This window comes from Phocoena phocoena, chromosome 1 (assembly GCF_963924675.1).
Source record: "Phocoena phocoena chromosome 1, mPhoPho1.1, whole genome shotgun sequence".
Taxonomy (NCBI): domain Eukaryota; kingdom Metazoa; phylum Chordata; class Mammalia; order Artiodactyla; family Phocoenidae; genus Phocoena; species Phocoena phocoena.
Window position 1 is genome coordinate 132545473 of NC_089219.1, and position 23037 is coordinate 132568509.

The 23037-nt window shown below is 40.0% G+C and overlaps 1 pseudogene; it reads left to right on the forward strand.

Annotated features, from left to right (window-relative positions):
• The first annotated feature begins 249 nt into the window (after positions 1-249).
• Positions 250-22480, forward strand: LOC136143833 (ferritin heavy chain pseudogene; annotated as a pseudogene).
• Positions 22481-23037: the final 557 nt, after the last annotated feature.

Consider the following 23037-nt stretch of genomic DNA (forward strand, 5'->3'; position numbering starts at 1 on the left):
GAAGGCCCTGAAGACTGGGGCACACGGAAAGAATCTAGAAGCTCTGAGCAGTTGAAAAGAGCACTGGACTGAGAGTCAAGGACTCTGGGCTTTGCTGTTAGCCGTTCCACAGTATTGAAGTCAGTGACTAGTGCTTTGTAAATTGCAAACATTGTAGCAAGTGTCACCTACTGTATGCATTCGACCATGATATCTTGTTTTGAAAAGTTATTTACCAAATTAAGCATAATAATAATGGGAAAACAAATCATGCCTAATCGGACCACAGCTCAGTTAAAATCTCCGTCTAAGGTGAGTCTGATATGATTTTTAGCACAAAACAAGGAAACCTGGCAGTTAATACCACCAAAAGATGCAATTTATGGTAGGCTTTTTGAAATATTGAAAGTTGATTACAGATTTTCATTTGCCATTTTGAGACTCCCTAAGATTCTGGGGGATGTAAATTAGAAACAACTAAACTGTGATTTCAGTATCCTTTACAACGCTATCATTCTATGATTCTCAGAGGGAAAGATCTCAGAGTTAATTCTGTTCTGGGTATTGAAGACTATAGGGGCAACTGGACGGCCTTTCCCTAGGAACAGCTGTCCATGCTGAGGGGACAGGGCCAGGGAAGGGCCTAGATGAAGGCCCAGCAACAATAGCTAGCCATTCACCTGGCAGTGAACCATCGTAAGGCTCAAGTCTGCCTTAGCTGATCACCTTCATGTTCCCAGCTCAGGTTTCTGCTCAGAATAATGATATAAGAATGGGCATGTCAGATTTCCAACAACCACCTTCCTTTTATGAATATTGTGTTATCCAGTCCTTTGTTTAAATTCACTTTCAAGACCCATCTAAAATGTGAAGCCTTACTGACTCCTCGGCAGAAAGAGTTGCCCCCATTTGTGCCCCTAGGATATTTTGTTTGCACTTATAGCATTGTATTTTAGTAGCTTATATGTATAATTCTCCTCTACTAGCCTATCAACTTCAGCTTTGTATTCCCAGCGAATTCAGCACGTAACACAATTCCTGGCCTATGGTAAGTGCTTGTTAAATTTTTCTTTGCAAACAAATAAAGCAATTGATCTCATTTTTATCTTAATTATTTGCTTAAACTCTGTCCCACTAAAAGTTAAGCTCCATGCAAAAGAGGACTATATTCTCAGTGGGCATTCCATAATTTTTTTATGAAAGAATGGATGAATAAATGAATATAAAGAATTTGATGAATATTTATTGAACATTTATTACATATAGGCCTGGACTAGGCAAGGAGGAGATAAAGACGTATATAAAACATTGCTTCTACATTCAGAAAGTTTATGGAATAATTGAAGAATTAGAAAAATACATAGAAAGATAAGTAATATTACCAAGGTGCACATGCTTAATGAGTAAAGCAGAGAATCAACGTAGGAACTGAAGCAAGAGCAAGTGCTTAGTGCCAGCCATGCTGAGGGAGGAAAAGTTAGGCCTGAAGAGAAAAGTATGGTTTGGTCAGTCAAAGTGTAATTAAAGTCATGAGCCCAGAAAATAAATAAGTAAAAAATGCTTAAATCAAGTTCAGATGTCTATTTGATAGAGGTAAAAGAGTTCATTCAGTAAAAATTCATTTGGGGGCCATATTGTAAAGAGCCTTGACTCTACTTTGTAAAATAAACTACAAGCATTTGGAAATAATGAAGCCATTAAGTGGGGATAAATATATTGAAAGTGGTGTTTTGAAGATTACGTTTTCAGCAGATTAATCTTTGAGAAGAGCTGGGAGATTAGGAGCAAAGAGACTAATTAGGAAAAGATTATAGCAGTCCAAGCATAATTGATGAGATTCTAGATTAGGGTGCAGACAAGGAAAGTAAAGGAGTATTCTGAAAAACAAAACAAACAAAACCACAAAAGAATCTACAGGATTAAGTTGCTCTCTCTAAAATAATCTTCTTGATCCTTGGGGGCGTGACCCATGTCTGTCTTGTTCATCACTGTCCTTCCCAGTGCTTGGCACAGAGGCCAATAAGTTGATTAAGTAAAAATGAGGGAACACGAGGATGAGTGACTCCAATGATGGCTTCACGTATACCAGCATGACAGAATTAGAGGTGAACAGTGGATGGTTTAATTTTGGATGTGTTAAGTGAGCGTGGGATGAAAATACATTCAAGTAAGCATATCTAGCCAGTGACTGAAAATTCAGGCTAAGGCACAGGAGAAAATTCAGCACGTAACAGAAATAAAACTTTCAGGTTCCTGAGCTCTGTCTCCAGAGATATTGAATCTATGGTTCTGGGCTAGGACCTATGAATATGCATTCTTATCATCACCCAGGTGAACCTGATGCAGGTAACCTTTTGAGAAATACTGTGATTAGTATTGTAGGGCGTATAGGAGAAATAGGTAAAATAGCCTCTTCCTTCCAGTTATCTTATTCAGGGGACAGAAAGTGATATGACCCCAGCTGAGAAGTCTCCTAGGAAAAAATTATCAATGCTTATTTGTATCTCTTTGGAACCTATCTTCAGTAAAATCTGAATTCACAAAAGGAAGCTGAGGGAATGTGATGCAATAGAATTTCCCTTTTATACCAGATAAATGTATAAAGACTATTCTGAAAGTACACAGTCCTTTTTAGTTTCTAATGGCAAGATCTTCTGGGAAAGCAGAAGAGAAAAGAGGAAGAATGGCAAAACACACACACACATACACACACACAGGAAGTCAGCCAATTCAGGATAAGTAGCTAACAGGAGAAGAGAAGAGAACATTACTGAAAAATAAAAGTAAAAGTGAAATAAAAACTAAGCCCTAATAATTGCAAAGTCTTCTACAAAAACACTTCTGAAGTAAAGTCTCATGTCTTCTGAAGTAAAGTCTCATGTAGTTAAGGATGGATTGGAATTACCAAGAGGATTGAACTTCCCAGACCTATTTCTAAGGTGTCTTATCTAAATACAATATTTTAGGGAAATATGGCCAGTGGTTTCCATCTTCAACTAACCCTGCCCTTTGGTAACCAATCTCCCAAAAAGATCCTCCCTAAAACAGCTAAATTGAGAAGAAAAAGGAGAAAAATATTTTCTGTCCATGTGAATGGAAGGAAAGAAATAGAAGAGTTTATGAAATGCAATAACATAGTAATACATCCAGCAGAAAACAATCTATAATCCACTGGTAAAATTAAAAGCTCCAATTTATACATCAAAACCAGAGGTAGAAAAAAAAAAAAATAAATAACCAGAGGTAGATTGTTACCTGTGGAGAGCTAATTTCTTATAATTTGAGGACAACTCTTCTGAAAATGTCTACCACGCTGTTTTCAGTGCTGGAATTGCATCATTAGCTTTTATGCCCTTCTAGTCTTTCTGTATAAAATTACAAGCACTTTTTAGAGAAGGTAAACTAACAGCGTTAATACCTTAGTAAGTCAGTCATCCTATTAAAAGAAGTTAATTTCCTTTTGCAACCCACTGCTAGCAATTTTAGTCAAAGTACTTGTAAAATACGGCCTAAGCCAATCAGAAGTATTGTAACAATGAAGAATTATAGGTAGAGCTGTATGAATGTGAATGCAAGTTACTGAATAGGTTTAGTCAGCCGAAAAGAAACAAAGCAAGATTGGGAAAAGCCAACATTGACTAGAAAAACATAAACTTGTTTTATGTGTGGTGAATGTGTACAGATTTTATGAATATATGGGTAGGTTTAGATCCACTTAAAGATCATAAACCAAAATGAGGTCTAATGCATTCTGCAAAAACAGAACAATTGATGTCATCATGAGGTGGAGACCAGGTAATATTAAAGAGCCAAAGAAAAAACACCTCACACTGAAACTGAAGCATATAACATTGCAGGTCATTTGCCCCTGGGATTTGACCATCCATGCATGTAGTGTCACATACCTAAGAGATCTGGGAACGTATGTATAGCTAGAATCAAGAAAGGTTTAAAACAGTACCTTATCCACTATAATTTGTATCAAATCTCTTCCTAGATCATGAGTGATATTTCTTTCTGCCTAGTACCCTGAGTATACTAGGATGTATTTGCTGGCAAATCATACTATGATATCTCCTCCAATACCCACTCCTATCACCCATTGAATTCTGTAAGAAACTAGGAATGCTAAAGTAGCACTGAATTATGAATTTGTGTAAACAGCCTAGAATGAAGGATGAAGAGTATTTGGATATAATAATTAGATTTATATCAGGTTGGAAGAGAAGTTAGTTTGGGAGTCTATTCTTAACCTTTGAAGGTGATGTCAACTAAAACAAAATATTCCATCTGCCAATATGTTTCCTCTTTTTCCTGAGTTCCTATGGTAATTCTTATATTCTAAATGTGAATACTCAGGTATAGCAGGTATTTCTTTTCTCAACACTCATTGAGTCCTCCCACACAGAGCCCTGGGCATCTTCCATTAAACCAGTTCATCAACTGCATTTGCACTTATCAATTTATTGTGAAATAGTAGAAACTGGTATTACCTCATCTTCAGTTTAGAAAAATTAGGTCAAAGCAGTAAAGCTGCTGGCCAAAATCCCAGCACTACACCCTATGTTCCACAGCTGAGGTTTGCTAAATCTGGGTGATCTCTGATGATAGTTGAACTGATACAAGAGCATGTAATGGTTTTGAGTCAGTTAAACCCAAATCATAAATTAAAATTGAGTATCATATACCATTCTTCATTCTTCCTTTGCTGTGTAATACTACGTAACTCTCAAATGTTTGGTTGGTACCAGGATGTAACCAATGTTGATAATACCTCTGAAGAAGTTACAAGCTGAATTCCATGCTGAAAATCTAATTGAGTACTGGTATCCACTGCAGGACCAATAGCAGTGTATGATTTTTGTATTGCTGCCAAAACAAATTACCACAAATTTAGGAGTTTATAGTAACAGAATTTAGGCTCACTGGTTTCCCTGCCTGCATCTCAGAAGACTGAAATCAAGGTGTCAGCAGGCCTACTTTACTTCCTGGAGACTCTAGGGAATATATTCTGCCTCCAGGCTCACTCAGGTTGTTGGCAGAATTGAATTCTGTGTGGTCATATGACTGATGTTGGTTTTTCTTTACTAAGAAAAGTCTCAGCTTCTAGAGGTCACCTGCATTCCTTTGCTCACAGCCCCCTTCCTCCATCACCAGCCCCAGTAGGTGGGTCAAGACCATCTTACACCGTATCTCTCTGACTGAATCTTCTGTCTTCCTCCTCTACTTTTTAAGGGCCTGTGTGATCACATTGAACCAACCTAAATTAACCTCCCTATCTTTTTTTTGGAGGGGGGTGGTGCATGCTGGGAGGCTTGTGGGATCTCAGCTCCCCAACCAGATATCAAACTGGGGCCCTTGGCAGTGAAAGCATGGAGTCCTAACCACTGGACAGCCAGGGAATTCCCAACCTCCCTAGCTTAAAGTCAACAAATTCCAGTTGCAAAATCTCTTTTACCTTGTACCATTAACAATTGACAGGTTTCAGGGATTAGGACGTGGACATCTTTCCTGGGGCTTTAATCTGCCTACTACATAATCCATAATCTACTGATAAAATTAAAAGTGCACATTAATGTAGTACCTTAATAGTAGGGGAAACTGTTGGCAGGGAGGAGAGATACGGAAGCTGTATGTACTCTCTGCTGAATATGTCTGTAAACCTAAAACTGCTCTAAATAATGAGGTCTAATAATTTTTTAAAACACATGGAAATAAAAATAAATTTCCAGAGGTTTGAGTATTAGATACGGGATAATTGAAGGGCAAAAAGAGACAAAGAAATGTTAGAAGAAAACTTCCCAGACCAGAATAAAAACTTTACAGTGAGATCCAGTGACCCAAAAAGTGCCAAGCAAAAATATGAAAAAAATGTTTTTGCCAATGAGATTTCAGATCATCAGAGATAAAAAGGAAATACTAAATTATTTTCAATATAGAGGAAGATAACTATTACTTAAGAGTAATGAGAATCAGGGACTTCCCTGGAGGTCCAGTAGTTAAGACTCTGCACTTCCATTGCAGGGGGCACAGGTTCACTCCCAGGCAAGATCCCACATGCCGCACGATGTGGCCAAAAATTTTAAAATACAGAATTAAAAAAAAAGAATAATGAGAATCAGATTGACACTGCATGTTGTTATGGTCTGAATGCCTGTGTCCCCACCCACAAATTCATATGTTGAAATCCTAACCTCCAGTGTGACAGTATTAAGAGGTGGGGCCTTTGGGAAACGATCATGAGGTCATGAGGGTGGAGCCCGCATGAATGGGTTTAGTGCTAGGGGCTAATTAGATTAGGGATAGGGGCCTCCCTGGTGGCTCAGTGGTTAAGAACCCGCCTGCCAATGCAGGGGACATGGGTTTGAGCCCTGGTCCAGGAAGATACCACATGCTGCAGAGCAACTAAGCCTGGGCACCACAACTACTGAGCCTGCACTCTAGAGCCCGCGAGCCACAATTACTGAGCCCAGGTGCCACAACTACTGAAGCCTGCACGCCTAGAGCCCGTGCTCCACAACAAGAAGAAGCCACCACAATGAGAAGCCCACGCACTGCAACAAAGAGTAGCCCCCGCTCGCTGCAACTAGAGAAAGCCCGTGCGCAGCAACGAAGACCCAACACAGCCAAAAATAAAAACAAAAACAAAAAAAGAAGAAGAGATAGAGGAGCTTGCTCCCTCTATCTCTCCCTGCTCTCTGACACGTGAAATACAAGGAGAAGACAACCATCTACAAACCAGGAACTGGGCTCCTATCAAACACCAAATCTGCCAGCTCCTTGATCTTGGATTCCCAGTCTGCAGAAATGTGAAAAATAGATGTTTGTTGTTTAAACCGTCCACTCGATGGAAATTTGTTATGGCAGCCCAAGCTAAGACAGATGTCTTATAAGCTACATGCTAATAGAAAACTATGCCTTCAAAGTTCTGAAAGAAGTCTATGTTGAGCCTAAAGTTTTTAAACCAGTTAAATTATCAGTCAAGTGTGAGGGCAAAATAAAAATATTTTCACACATCAAAGTACATGAAGTGCTTACCACGTATTGTAGATACTGATGGTGCCCAACCCAGATTCTGTTTACCTGGCACCCAGCTGCTGAGTGTTGGCTGCTAATGGCTGACAGCTGCTTTCTCTGGAGGATTGCCATTGTGGATACTGGAGCTGGGAGCAAGGGCTCCGGAAAATTGTTCTTCTGTGTATTGGAATGTTAACCTTACTAACCTGCTCCTATCCCTCTACCACTCCCACACTGGCAGCCAATGGCCAATGATTGACACGAGGGTAAATGAAAATCCATCCTCCTTGGGACCAACTTTGCAGTGTAGTTGGTGCTCCCAGGCTCCCTGGAGGACTAGACTGAAAGTAGTCTCCAGCTGAGACCTCAGTCTTGCCTAGTTTTCTTCCCCTACCCTATCCTGCTTCCTTCACTCCTGTTCTTCTGAGAGCAAACCCTCATTAAATCACTTTCATAAGAATTCCCATCTCAGGCTCTGCTTCTAGGGAACAATCTCATGCTCTACACATTCTGGGGAAAAAAAAAAAAGATTGCTTAAGAATGAACTCTGATTTACACACTCAAGGAACTTCTTCTGAACAGTATGGAGTAATGTGAACCAAATTTGTCCTTCCACATGAAACAACTAAAAAGGGCACGCTAAATGAAACAATGCTTTTAGATATTAGATATCAGGTAGTACAGAGCAGTGATCCCTGAGAAAGGGGAAGAAAGTGAGGTAAGCCCTACAACTGCCCCAGCTTACTGCCTGAAGAACAGCTCCAGGCCACACTACAGGGAGGGGGACCCAGGTCTCAGATAAGGAAAGAGAAGTGGGAGTCTGAGAAGTGGCTGAGAATCCAGTGGCTAGCGTTTTCAGGGCAGAGTTGCAGAGAGGAAAGGGCTGTACAAAGAGAGAGCTCCAACAATCTGAAGAGTTTCTTCCTTAAGTCTTCAGCTCAATACTGATTAGGACAAGCATGTGAGGAAACTGCCTGAGGATAGTTAGGGAAAGAAGCACCCAAAGTAGCAGGGGGACCACTCCCAAAGCTCACACAGAATGAGGAAGAGTCATTGAAATGTGAAAGTTTATTGCAGCAACTAGTGCAAATTACCCTAGCTAATAATTCACAAAAATTTCAATATGCTTTTCAAATTCTTAGCAAGCACTGAAAAAAAAGGAAGATATATAAATATTAGACAGAGACAGTGCTAATATTATTCAATAAATCATGCTGGGGAAATTGTTTAGAAGGATTATAAATGAAGTCCTTCACACCATGCAAAAAAAATATATATATATATTCAACATAAATTGAAGTTTAAATATCAAATAATTATCAAATAATAGCTAATATTTTTGATATATCATTACTGAGCCTAATATAACCTTTTTCATAACTTGTGATATCAGTGTACTGTGACATTTAGGTCATAGTGAATGGGGTTCAGGCTTTAGAGCAAGACTGCCTGTATTTGCATCATTCCCCACCTTCATCTCTCACCCTCTTTTAGTATTTAAACCTGAGATCACATCCTTTATCCTTTTTCTTTTTTTTACAGTGTAAGTTATTTTTAACATCTTTATTGGAGTATAATTGCTTTACAATGGTATGTTAATTTATGTTTTATAACAAAGTGAATCAGCTATACATATACATATATCACCATATCTCCTCCCTCTTGCATCTCCTTCCCACCCTCCCTATCCCACCCTCTAGGTGGTCACAGAGCACCAAGCTGATCTCCCTGTGCTATGTGGTGGCTTCCCACTAGGTGTCTATTTTACATTTGGTAGTATATATATGTCTATGCAAATCTCTCACTTTGTCTCAGCCTACCCTTCTCCCTCCCTGTTTCCTCAAGTCCATTCTCTATGTCTACATCTTTATTCCTGTCCTGCCCCTAGGTTCTTCATAACCATTTTTTGTCTTTAGATTCTATATATATGTGTTAGCATACGGTATTTGTTCTTCTCTTTCTGACTTACTTCACTCTGTATGACAGACTCTAGGTCCACCCACCTCACTACAAATAACTCAATTTCGTTTCCTTTTATGGCTGAATAATATTCCATTGTATATATGTGCCACATCTTCTTTATCCATTCATCTGTCGATGGACACTTAGGTTGCTTCCATGTCCTGGCTATTGTAAACAGAGCTGCAGTGAACATTGTGGTACATGACTCTTTTGGACTTACGGTTTTCTCAGGGTATATGCCCAGTAGTGGGATTGCTGGGTCGTATGGTAGTTCTACTTTTAGTTTTTTAAGGAACCTCCATACTGTTCTCCATAGTGGCTGTATCAATTTATATTCCCATCAACAGCTCAGAAAGGTTCCCTTTTCTCCACACCCTCTCCAGCATTTATTGTTTCTAGATTTTTTGATTATGGCCATTCTGACCAGTGTGAGATGATATCTCATTGTAGTTTTGATTTGCATTTCTCTAATGATTTGTGATGTTGAGCATTCTTTCATGTGTTTGTTGGCAATCTGTATATCTTCTTTGGAGAAGTGTCTATTTAGGTCTTCTGCCCATTTTTGGATTGGGTTATTTGTTTTTTTGATATTGAGCTACATGAGCTGCTTGTAAATTTTGGAGATTAATCCTTTGTCAGTTGCTTCATTTGCAAATATTTTCTCCCATTCTGAGGGTTGTCTTTTCGTCTTGTTTATGGTTTCCTTTGCTGTGCAAAAGCTTTTAAGTTTCATTAGGTCCCATTTGTTTATTTTTATTTCCATTTGTCTAGGAGGTGGGTCTAAAAGGATCTTGATGTAATGTATATCACAGAGTGTTCTGCCTACATTTGCCTCTGAGAGTTTGATAGTTTCTGGCCTTACATTTAGGTCTTTAATCCGTTTAGAGTTTATTTTTGTGTATGGTGTTAGGGAGTGTTCTAATTTCATTCTTTTACATGTAGCTGTCCAGTTTTCCCATCACCACTTATTGAAGAGGCTATCTTTTCTCCATTGTATATTCTTGCCTCCTTTGTCATAAATTAGGTGACCATATGTGTGTGGGTTTATCTCTGGGCTTTCTATCCTGTTCCATTGATCTATATTTCTGTTTTTGTGCCAGTACCATACTGTCTTGATTACTGTAGCTTTGTGGTCTATTTTGAAGTCAGGGAGCCTGATTCCTCCAATTCCAGTTTTCTTTCTCAAGATTGCTTTGGCTATTTGAGGTCTTTTGTCCTTCCATACGAATTGTAAAATTTTTTGTTCTAATTCTGTGAAGAATGCCATTGGAAGTTTGATAGGGATTGCATTGAATCTGTAGATTGCTTTTGGTAGTATAGTCATTTTCACAATGTTGATTCTTCCAGTCCAAGGACATAGTATATTTCTCCATCTGTTTATGTCATCTTTGATTTCTTTCATGAGTGTTTTATAGTTTTCTGAGTACAAGTCTTTTAACTCCTTAGGTAGGTTTATTCCTAGATATTTTATTCTTTTTGTTGTAATGGTGAATGGTATTGTTTCCTTAATTTCTCTCTCTGATCTTTCATTGTTGGTGTATAGGAATGCCAGAGATTTCTGTGCATTAATTTTGTATCCTGCTACTTTACCAAATTAATTGATTAGCTTAAGTAGTTTTCTGGTAGCGTGTTTAGGATTCTCTATGTATAGTATCATGTCATGTGCAAACAGTGACAGTTTTACTTCTTCTTTTCTGATTTGGATTCCTTTTATTTCTTTTTCTTCTGTGACTGCTGTGGCTAAAACTTCCAAAACGATGTTGAATAATAGTGGTGAGAGTGGGCAACCTTGTCTTTTTCCTGATCTTAGTGGAAATGGTTTCGGTTTTTCACCACTGAGAACGATGTTGGCTGTGGGTTTGTTATATATGGCCTTTATTATGTTGAGGTAAGTTCTTAAAATGGTTGTTGAATTTTGTCGAAAGCTTTTCCTGCATCTATTAAGATGATCATATGGTTTTTATCCTTCAGTTTGTTAATATACATCCTTTTTTCTTATCTCTTTCATTTACCAATCTATGTACCTTTTCAATCTGAGTTATTTTATTTTTCCTTAATTCTGGAAAATTGATCATTGCATATTTCATCACATACTTCCTCCTTTTTCTTTCCTTCTAAGATTTCGATTAATTGAAATTTCAGTTAAGTACTTTATTTCTATCCTCTCTACCTCTTACATATATATATATGTATATAATTTTATACTTATATTCTCTCTGTTTATTTTTTACCTTCTAGTAGAGTTTCTCTATCTTATCTCACTAATGTGTTTTATGGCTGCATCCATCTGCTATTATCCTATCAATTATTATACTTTTCCTACCAAATATTTTCACTTGGTTCTTTTTTTATAACTTTTGGTTCCTGAGACAGATATGATTAGTAAATAACATCCAATCATAAATTAGTTACTCATTTGTAGGAGGTTCAGTGGGTCAGTCTTTCTCTATTCTTCAGTAATTATATACATTCATCCAGCAAGCATTTGTCGGAGACTTACCATGTATCAACCACTGTACTGAGTTCTGGAGATAGAGTACTTACACAAGGTTCCTTCCTCATGTGTTTTATGTGTTAGTAAAAAAATAAGTTAACATTTAAATCAGATAAGTTCTGTGAAACAAAGTTGACTGATGGAAATGCTATTTTTCTTAAGTTGGTCAAAACCATCTCTGAGACTAATGTTTGGGCAGAGATCTGAAATAAAAGAGGAAGTGGGCCAAGGGAACAGCAGGGGAGGATCATTCTAGGCAGGGATTATCAGAGCATGTGTAAAGGCCCTGAGCAGGGGAAATGCTTAGTATTTGAAACTCAAAAGCCAGTATGCTGGAGCAGCATGTTAGGGGGAGAGAGAAAGTAAGAGAAAGAGAGAGAAGAAATGAGGTCAGAAAGGTAATATTAGAGGCTAAATTATATTCCTCCCCACTCCAATTTGTATGTTGAAGCCCTAATCCCTCATCCCTCAAAATATGACATTTGGAGATAGGGTCTTTCAAGAGATGATTAAGTTAAAATGAGGCCATTAGGGTGGGCCCTAATCCAATATGACTGGTGTCCTTATAAGAAGAGAAAATGCGGACACACAGAGATACCAGAGGCATGTACATTGGAAAGACCACGTGAGGACACAACAAGAAGGCAGCCATCTACAAGCCAAAGAGGAAGGCCTCAAGAGAAACCAACCCTGCAGATGCCTTGATCACAGGCTTCTAGCCTCCAGAACTGTGAGACAATAAATGTATGTCTTTTAAGACACCCAGTCTGTGGTATTTTGTTATAGCAGCCCTAGTGAACTAATAGGTGGTCAGGAGCCATTTTTAATAGTAAACTGTTAAAATTTGAATAGAGATTTTATTCATAGAAACTGTGCAAAATTATATGTTCCGTTTGTTTTAATGGTGTACTTGGTGGGACTTTCCAGAGAATGATATTGTATTAAGACTCACAGTTTATTTCCTTTTTTTTCCCATGAGAAAAGAATGCATAATCAATGATGTGGTGAGAATTCCCTGGTGGTCCAGTGCTTAGGACTCCACGTTTTCACTGCCGAGGGCATGGGTTCAGTCCCTGGTCACGGAACTAAGATCCCATAAGCAGGTGACATGTGTGGATCTGTGCCCTTTCTCCTTTTCAGTCCATGAGACTGGGTCCATGGGAGAGAGAGCCAAAACTCAAAATTCCAGCAAATTTAACACATAATCCAGACTTAAATCAGTGAATCACATTATTAGTGCCTCCCCCACCCTTCCCAGCAGAGTTATTGGTTCAGGAATGGACAAATTACTCAAGAAAGAGGAGCTTTTCCTGGGACATCTAGGAAGGAGAGCTTGCTCCTTTCTCTTTGGATCTGAAGCCAAAGAAGTCATAGCTGTTGCCACCATGTTGGTACCATCTTGCTACCATGTGGAACCCAAGAATGAGATCAACATAGACGAAAGCAAAATTAATAAATGGAGAGAAATGAAATTCTAACCAGTCGTTTCAGCCCTGAATCGTGCCATACCTGATATCAGCACTAACCCAAAGTATTTAGTTACACAGGCAATAAATTTCTTACTGTTCTCATTGCACTTAACATTGTAATCGTCAGTACCTTTCAACTAGACTGTCAGATTCTTTTTTTTTTAATTTCTGCATCTCTTTTGTTTCCTGAAAGCACATTCCCAGAAAGTATAAATGAATATAAATGTATTTACATCTTTATTATATTTTGCCAAGTTACCACTTTTTAATACTGTACTCTGAAGGGGAGAAGTCACCATAAAGTAGGCAACATTAGACAATCAGAGAAAACATGATATAAAAGAGACAACACTTCTCATGACAAGAGAGAATAACTCGATCCCCTCCTCTGTTCTACTACCCACTAGCTGTTTGAACATGGGAAGGCCATTTAAATTTTCTGGTTCTCTATTGATTCATATGTAAAATTATAGGAACTCTCTGTCAACAAAGCTCCAGAAAAATATTTATAATTTATGACATAAAAATAACAGTTTTAGTTTGACCAATCATCCATTCTGATTGCTTAGAGTGATGAAGAAACAAAAATTTTTTTAAATCAATTTCTCATCAGTGGTTTTGGCAATGTGGTATCATAGTGACTTCGGTAAATTAAGTATACTAACAATGGTCATAGCATATTACAACTCAGAGAGTAAATTTGAAATAAAACACTGAGTGAAATAAATAATGATTGGGACTTCCCTGGTTGTGCAGTGGTTAAGAATCCACCTGCCAATGTAGGGGACACCGGTTCAATCCCTGGTCCAGGAAGATCCCACATGCTGCAGAGCAGCTAAGCCCATGTGCCACAACTAATGAAGCTTGTGTGCCACACCTACTGAAGCCCGCATTCCTAGAGCCTGTGCTCCACAACAAGAGAAGCCACCACAATGAGAAGCTGCGCACCACAATGAAGAGTAGCCCCTGATTGCCACAGCTAGAGAAAGCCCGCACACAGCAATGAAGACCCAATGCAGCCAAAAAAATTAATTAATTAAAAAAAATAATGCTTGGAACAGCACTGGCTTTAATGAGACAAAAGCCCATTGATCTTCCCCATTTCTATCTCTCTCCAGATCCATGAAAAGTTTGAATGACTCTGACTCAGATGTTTATGATAGAGATCAGAATTTATAAACTTTCCTACACAAAATAAATGGTAATTTAAAACTTGGATCTCTTGGACATGGATAAAATTTTGTATACATTATGTATTTAAAATTTAGACTGTCAGATTCTTGATTGCAATGACTATGTCTTTTCTGGTCTATTCCCAGCATCTGGCAAAGTGTGTGGTATATAGAGGACAAGGTTCATATATTTTTTACTAAATAGATATTGAATTAAGATGCTCCCATATTTTCAAGATACCTTAAAGACTTATCCAACTTCCTTTGTGATTTTGAGTTTTTACAATATCATGAAGATATTTTCTAGTCTAGCGTGAATGCATGACTCAGAGAACTAATATCCTCTTAGTATCGTGATTCCGTATTTTTGGTGGGTGATATATTTGATACACTTCCAAACACCCCCAAAGCAACTGAAGTTTCAAATATACACTCAAAAGTCATATTTTCATCCTTGTCAGTTTATCTACTATATATCATCTCAGATCAGAAGCCCCAGTTGCTATCTGTTTTGGAAGTCCTTGTTTGCCTTCTTCCTACTTGGGAAGGAATACAGTCTCCAGACTGATGTTATTCATTTGTTCATTCATCCATTTGTTCATTCTTTCATTCATGTGTTCAGTCAATGTATCATCAGTCTACTGCTGCATAACAAATACCCACAAACTTAGAGGCTTAAAACAATACCACTAACAGTCACTTGAGTCCATAACTTTACAAGCTGACAATTTCTACTGAGCTCCACTGGGAAGTTCTTCAGGTCTCACTTGGACTCCCTCCTGTGTCTGCTGGATTGGCTGGAGGCTAGATGGTATATGATGACCTCAGCTGGAACAGCAGCAATCTGCTCTACTCTATGTGGTGTCTCATTATTTTATCCTGAGTATTAACTCAAGGTTAACCATAAAACGTAAAACCCTATGTTTGGGATGTCACAGAGTAGGCAATACCAAGAGAAATCATTGATGAGACTAGAATAAAAATCAAATCTGGATTTAGTGAAGTTGAGACTGTATTCGAAAGGATTATTGCAAGTGAGGGAAATGAACTATTGCAAATTGAGGAGGGAGGTTATTGCCACAGGGAGTGTAAGGAATGGCACCAAAAACGGAGGAGAGCTTAAGCAAGCTTTATTTGGGAACGCTCCCAGGCGAGGTTCAATGGTCGTAGAGAAAGGGGCCAGAGAAGTCGAGCCCGGGTGTGGGCGTGAACAAAATTTATAGGGGTGGACGCAGGGGAGGTGCTTGCTGTGTGAAGCAGCCCTTTTTTGGTAATCTCTCGGGTGTTGTGACAATGTCAGGTGTTGGTTGCATCAGCCTCAAAGCTGTTGGTTCCACCCGTCGGGGAGCTGGAAGACCGGGACCGAGTGGTGTAGCAATGTCAGGTGTTGGTTGCATCAGCCACTTTGGCGGGGGTTCCGTCTGGCTCCCTGGGCCCTTCCCCGGACCTGCTGGCCTTACAGGGAGAAAGAATGCTTTGACCGTAAGGTCTGTAAGCAACTCCCTAGTTAGGCAAAAAGAGAAGAGTAAACAAAGCTAGAAAGAACTAGGTGTGGGGAACAGGAAGTGTGTGAATGCCTGGCACATTCAGGTAGTAGACCAGAGAATATTTTATTTTACCTGAGGCCAGTTTATTCTCAGGAGAGGATGTATACTGGCTTAGGTTGAGGGTGAGCCAAAGTGTAGGGGCCTGGAGTAAGGAGACAGATTAACAGGAGGAAACATAATGATTTTAATTATATACTTATGGGGCTTCAAAGAGGAAAAGTCAATTCTTGGTTAGTTGAGAAGTGAAAGTGTTTGGTAAATAAAGGTTGCCCTGCTGGGCAGATAAGTCTCTCAAGTGAAAAAATTATCTCTAGAAATAGCCTTCTTCCTGGCGTAGGCTCCATTTCTAACATAGATTTCCTTTATAAATGTAGATTTCTCTTACAAAAGGGTATTTCTACTCTGTTTTCAGAGCTTCTATATCTACAGTTTCTTAAAAATAATCAGTTCACATTAATCCTTATGCCAAAGAGGCATATTTTGGGATGACATATTCTGCTACCCTTCAAAATGTTACCTTGTTTTTATTATAATAAACCTCAGAAAGTCCTATTGTTGTCAAACACAAGTTCAAGAGTCCAACACACAGTGAGGCCAAACAAATGTCAGAGTTTGGAGCAGAGAATGGTTTATTGTAAAAGCCAAGCAAAGAGAGCAGGTGGCTTATGCTCAAAAGACTTGAACTCCCCAATGGATCTCAGAGAAGAGGTTTTTTTTTTTACTATAAATTTATTTTTTATTCTACTTTTTAAATTTTTGACTGCATTGGGTCTTCATTGCTGCACACGGGCTTTCTCCAGTTGTGGTGAGTAGGGGCTACTCTTCATTGCGGTGCACAGGCTTCTCATTGCAGTGGCTTCTCTTGTTGGGGAGGATGGGCTCTAGGTGCATGGGCTTCAGTAGTTGTGGCATGTGGGCTCAGTACTTGTGGCTCACAGGCTTATTTGCTCTGCAGCATGTGGGATCTTCCCAGACCAAGGCTAGAACCCATGTCCCCTGCATTGGCAGGCAGATTCTTAACCACTGCACCACCAGGGAAGTCCCCAGAGAAGAGTTTTTAAAGGCAAAATTTGGGGTGAGGGCTACAGGGTGTCTGACTTTCTTCTGATTGGTTGGTAACAGGGTGGTGTTCCAGAAATCTTGTGCTCAGCCTGCAGTTACCAACCTTCACCTGGGTGGAGGGCTTAGTTCCTATAGAAGAACTCAAAGATCTATTGTTATGTATATCCCTTGAGGAGGAGCCAGGACTCTGCTTTATTTCTCCATTATTGTTTCTTGACTGCTTTTCCTTTGTTTCTGAATTCCCTCCATAATTAGTAATTGTTTGAATCTGACCTTTGGAACTCAGGGAAGCTCTAGGAGGCTGAAGCCTTTTTCCTATAAGCAAGAAAACTGGGGACATGGAAAGGCTTTTTTACCCAGGAGGGTCCCACAGGGGCCTGCTCGGTTTCACTATCTTTTAGGAATGGATAAGTATAATAGAGCCTGGGGAGAAAGTGATCCCTCATTCTGGTAAGAGAAAGCCTTGCATGTCAGTGAGGACATGATTTTTTTCATACTTTCCAATGGAAACAGGCAGGAAAGCCAACTTACACTAAGTTAACTGGAGAATTTTTGGTTGTTAGGAGGGAATAATTTATAAATGTGGACATCCTGATGGCAGTAGGCAGAAAGAGAGTGAACTGAGACATTCTATTAATATCAAAGGAATCTGTGTAGGTGTCTATGGTACCGCTGTGCCAATGACGTATTAAGGACTTAAAGGACTGCCAACTTAGGAAGTAGGGGCTATTGTGCGAGTTAAGAGAAATCCAGGGCCTTTGTCACAGCTTGCTGAGAAGACTGGGGCCCAATTGTCTTGGCCCCAGCTTAGGAGCAATTGTTCCATGCCAAGAGAGGCAAGCTGAGAGGGTCTCAGGCTGCTGCTTCCCGCCCCCACAACATCACTGAGCACTCAGTTTTTACAGCAGGGGTGTCGCTCAGAGAGAAACTTGCCATTGTTCCCAACCCCAGCTTCAGAGCTTGGGCTCAGAAATTTTTCCTGGGGAGAGAAGTGGGCCATAAAACAGATAGCTCCTGATCTTTTCCCAAAGGAAATGACTTCATTTGTAGCAGAGTTTGGAGAGTTCAAGTCTACGGGCCTGAACAGTAGAGGCTGTGATGAGAGGAAGTTGGATAGAGACCCGTGCATTTAATAAGGATACAGACCAGACTGTAGGCTGGCTGGTTTAGGAGGACTGAAGAACAGGATAGCTGGGAGGACCCCTTTTGGAGTCAGAAAAATATATAGAACACTGCCTTCAGAAACTATTTCTTTAAAGGAGTTACAGTTTGATGGGATTAGTTTATCGAGCAATTTATGTCCCCAGGACATTGATGAAAATAAATAAATAAATTAAGCAACTAACGGGCGATTAGTGGAGTCGGACATCTGGGTGTGGTCAGGGAAAGAGAGGAAGAGAACAAGTTCATCCCAGAGTGACTGTGGGCATATCCAAAACTGTCACGCCTTAAGGAGCAATATGAGAAGTTTAACACTGTGTATATGTGTGTGTATGCACATGAGTTGGCAGGGAGACTAGACTTCACTAAAATAATCCAGCCAATCAGGAAACAAATTGAGTGGGGAGGCACTTGCTAGACTAGTGTTGCTGCTAGCAATCTGGGCCAGCACAGTGGCTGAACTTAATGTCCCTTCCAAATGTGGAAAAGTTTGGATGAAAATAAATGACAAATGAGAGAAGGAGAAATAATAGCTGAGAGTAAAGGAGTGTATAAGTGGGTTATGCAATGAGAGAAATCCAACCTCAAGAGAGGCTCAGAGAACGAGAATAATATTATTTCTTAGCAGAATTATACCAGATGCCCAGACGGGCAAAGCTGTGTTTGCCAAGACCACCCCTGCTTTTGATACTGACAAAGTCAGATGGCAGCCTGCAAACCTGAGTCTGGGAGACGTTCTGGTCATAGGATATATTTGACGAGCAGGATCAATGTTACTGACTAAATCAAGCCCTAATAATGTTCCAGTATCTTTGACTATTTTTCAGGCTCCATCTATCAATACTATAAAAGATATCATTTGGGAAGGGATTTCTGAGAACTGCTTCCTACTGGAATTTCAGACCCTGTGGTGGATGGCTCCCAGCAGACTGATTACCGTGTAGCTATAAACCTTGATGAGCAAATGCTTCGAAAGGTCCCTGGTTATAATAGAATACAATGGCAGCCTGCCCAACACGCCACAGTGTGGTGTGCTATGCACAAACACAATCGTCCTGGGTTTTGTGGATGGAAAGCTATAAGCAGAATGGGGAAAAACAATGGGTTCCTACTGGGATTAAAGCAGTGGGCATCACGTGGTGGATCTGGGTCCCCTGGGGAACAGTCCCACTCAGACAGGAAGGCTGTGGGAGGACCTATGACATACTCAAACTAAATTACAGCTGGCTTTGACCGACCAACCCTATTGTGGGGTGCCCAATATTTCTGGGTACAAAATATGTATCCTAACTGCACCCAGGCTGTTAATAGGCAATAGCAACAACGTGCGTGGTGGATTAAACAACAATGGCCCACAAGTCAGAAAAGGGGAGATAGATGCCAGTCTAGGTATTCTGGGGCAAGCAGAGTTTGCTTTTAATGAGAAGCAGCATTCAGAGAAAGAAGATTTATTCACTAGAATAGGCATATTAGAGGGAGTTCTCTTCCAGGCAGAAGGTAAAGGATAAGAAGCAGCTTGGAGAGATAAAGAAGCACCAGCAAACTGCATCAGGCCGACTCCACAAGTAATGCTTGGTATTGCTAGAACCCAGGGTTGGGAAAGGGCCTGCACCCTGACCTGACAGGTCCTCTTGACCATTTTAATATGGATAGAGGCTGAAGTGGCCAGGAAACAATGGTCCCCTATCCTAGTCCCTGCGCCTCAAGGGGGTACACCTGTGGAAATCTTAAGGCCTGCGAGCTTATGGAAGTTCTCTGTGGGCACGGCACTTGTAACTTTACACCAATGTATAATGACTGTGCTTGCCCCCAGAATAAGTTGAAATTAAACATATCCTGCAGTATAGTTAGCAGGGATAGGAACTATTCTAAATACTGCTCGTATCCTCCCCTTGGGAGGAAGATGGGCTTTGCTATATTTATACACAATGAAAACCAGTCTCAGTACAAGCCTACGAGATGGGGAGGGTGATTGACTTTTCCCTCCAATTAACTTGAATTAACCCAGATAAAACTAAGCCATGGCCAGCTGTAATGATACCTGTCTTTTCATAATAATTTCTGCTATGTGGGCAAGGGTAGATCTTGTTGGGTACGCAAAGCATACATCTCTGTAATCCTTACTGATTTGTTCTGTAAGGAAGCTGAATTGCACTGACCATATGGCAGTGTGGTATTGTTGGAAAGATGTAACTGCCTCACGTCAATGTGTCCTATAATACTGATACTCATGATCAAATGTATTGCGAGATTAAGTTAAAGCCTCCTCGGGATGTAATACCTAAGGAGGAACTAGAGTCTAGCTAACCATAAGCTGATTTCTGTGCTAAATAGTTCTGCACAAGTTTATCATAAGGTATAAATAGAATAGATCAAGGGAAAAAAATAAACAAGTGCAAGAATATGAAATATGAAGATGTTTATAATGGCTTTATAGGATGAATTAGTTGAATTAGTTGTTTCTTTAAATTAGTTGAATTAGTTGTTTCCTTAAATCTGTCCCTACCTCACACTGGCTTCTTCAAATGTTAGGCATATTTGTATTGGTTCTGTTAAAAATAAACAACAGGTCTGAAATGGAGTTACTTGTGTTAAAGCCCCATATCAGCAAACCAAGACTTAATACCTAACCTAATTGCAGTTACAACCTCCCGCAGAAGTGTAACCTTTAATGAGTCAACCTGGAATTACCTGGTTAGCGCTGAGGTATTTGGCCAACAGGCCCTTCCGTTCCTATTAGGAGAGTGGCCTTACCTAAAACAATGCATTCTTTGCTAATGATTTCCTTTTTCCTGCTCCCTCTCTGCCTTAGAAAAACTGAAAACCTTTCCTTTTCTGCAGCTAGATGAAGCTCCTTCTGTTTGCTAGGTTGGATGGTGCCCATTTCATGAGTCATTTAATGAAGCCAACTGGATCTTCAAATTTCCTCATTTGAATTTTTGTTATTTAACAGTAAGTACTATTGCTAGAACTGTTCTATAATATAAATGTTACACCAAATGTAAGTGCTTTGGTAGGTATGATCATTTTGCTGTAAGGGATCTGTGTTCAAAAACTAGGGGGTGGCCCGTGATATTGAGATATAATAAGAAATATATATTTTGGTGCTGGTCTGTGATTCCTGCCTCTCAGCTCTAAAAACTTGTATTTTCCGAAATGATTAGAGCAGTAGGGGCATCTTTTGTTTTATTTGGTTTTTGCCTTTGATTCCTGCAATGGTTTTAGAGTGATAAAGGTAAAGTGGGTGCATTTTGTTATTCATAACAAGCCCTTTCAAACACACCTGAGTTTATGTGCGTGAGGAAATTTTTGGAAAGCCTCCGGATAAGGATGGGGGCGGGTTGCCAGGGGAACCAACTAGGGTAATTAGAGGGTTGAAAAGCAGGTTGGTGAACAAGAACACATCCATGTGTTAGGAGGGTGGCATACCACAAACTCCATGGGGACAGCAGCTCCTGAACTTGGAACCCTTTGGGACCTTGCCCTACATGTTTCTCCATCTGGCTGTTCATTTGTATCCTTTAACATCCTTTGTAATAAATTGGTAATCTAGTAAGTAATCTGATTTCCTGAGTTCTTGAGGTGCTCTAGCAAATTAATCAAACCTGAGGAGGTTGTGGAACCCTCTGATTTATAGCCAGTCAGTCCTTCAGAAGTACAGCTAATATGCTGGACTTGGTAAGTAGTATCTAAAGTGAGGTGGGGAAGGAGGGGGGCAGTCTTGTGAGACTGTGTCCTTAACCTGTGGGATCTGATGTTGACTCCGGGTAGATACAAAACTGAATTAAATTGTAGGACACCCAGCTGGTGTTGCACAATTGCTTGCTGTGGGGAAAACTCCCAAATACGGCGACTAAAAGTGAAATAGTACTGAAAGTACACAAGTATTCAGTGAGTAGTGAGTAAAGAAGACTTTTATATACATAAACAAAAAGCAATTCACAGTCTTCGCTGGAGAGTCGCCTCGATTTCCTGCTTCAACAGTGCTTGGAGGGAGCCCGTCTTCTCACTGCCTCAAGGTCCTTCACGTCCGCTCCAGCACCGGAGCCTCATCTCCTCAGCTGCCTGCAGAGAGGACCGCGGCCCCCTCGCAGGTGCGCCAGAGCTGCCATTTGGACTCGGAGGCCGCCATCACCCGCCAGATCAACCTGGAGCTCTACGCCACCTGTCCACGTCAGACTACCTTGACAGCGATGATGTGGCTTTGAAGAACTCTGCCAAATACTTTCTTCACCAGTCTCCTGAGGAGAGGGAACATGCTGAGAAACTGATGAAGCTGCAGAACCAGAGAGGTGGCGGAATCTTCCTTCAGGATATCAAGAAACCAGACTGTGAAGACTGGGAGAATGGGCTGAATGCAATGGAATGTGCGCTACACTTGGAAAGAAATGTAAATCAGTCACTACTGGAACTGCACAAAATGGCCACTGACAAAAATGACCCCATTTGTGTGACTTTACTGAGACTCATTACCTGAGTGAGTAGGTGAAATCCATTAAAGAATTGAGTAACCATGTAACCAACTTGCGAAAGATGGGGGCCTTCCCGAATCTGGCATGGCAGAGTTATCTCTTTGACAAGCACACCCTGGGAAACAGTGACAACAACGAGAGCTAAGCTTTAGGCTGGCTTCCTGTAGCCATGGGTGACTTCCCTGGTCACCAAGGCAGTGCATGCATGTTTGAGTTTCCTTTACCTTTTCTATAAGTTGTACCAAAACATCTACCTATGTTTTTTCGTTAGTACCATTCCTTCAAATAGAGTAATTTGGTACCCACCCCTCTGTTAAGAAAAAAAGAAAAGAAAAAAATAATAATAACAAAAATAGCCCTGGAAAGGGGCCGGGAGGACCAGTATTGCAGTATTGCAGTTGCTGCAATATATTATGAAAAATGTCTATTTTTCAACAAAAAAGTTTGTGGTGTGCAAAAAACAGGGAATTGTGACCTATACATACAACTGAAACTGTCTGCGAGAGTAAGTAGATGAGAGATTTAAGAGAAAAAGACTTCAAAGTAGCCATTATAAACATGCTCATGGAACTAAACGGAAGCATGATTAATCTGTAAGGAAGAGATGATGACAGTGTGGCATCAAATAGAATATCAATAATGAGATAGAAATGGTAAAGAAAAGCCAAATGCAAATTCCTTTGAATTTGAAGTTGCAAGTGT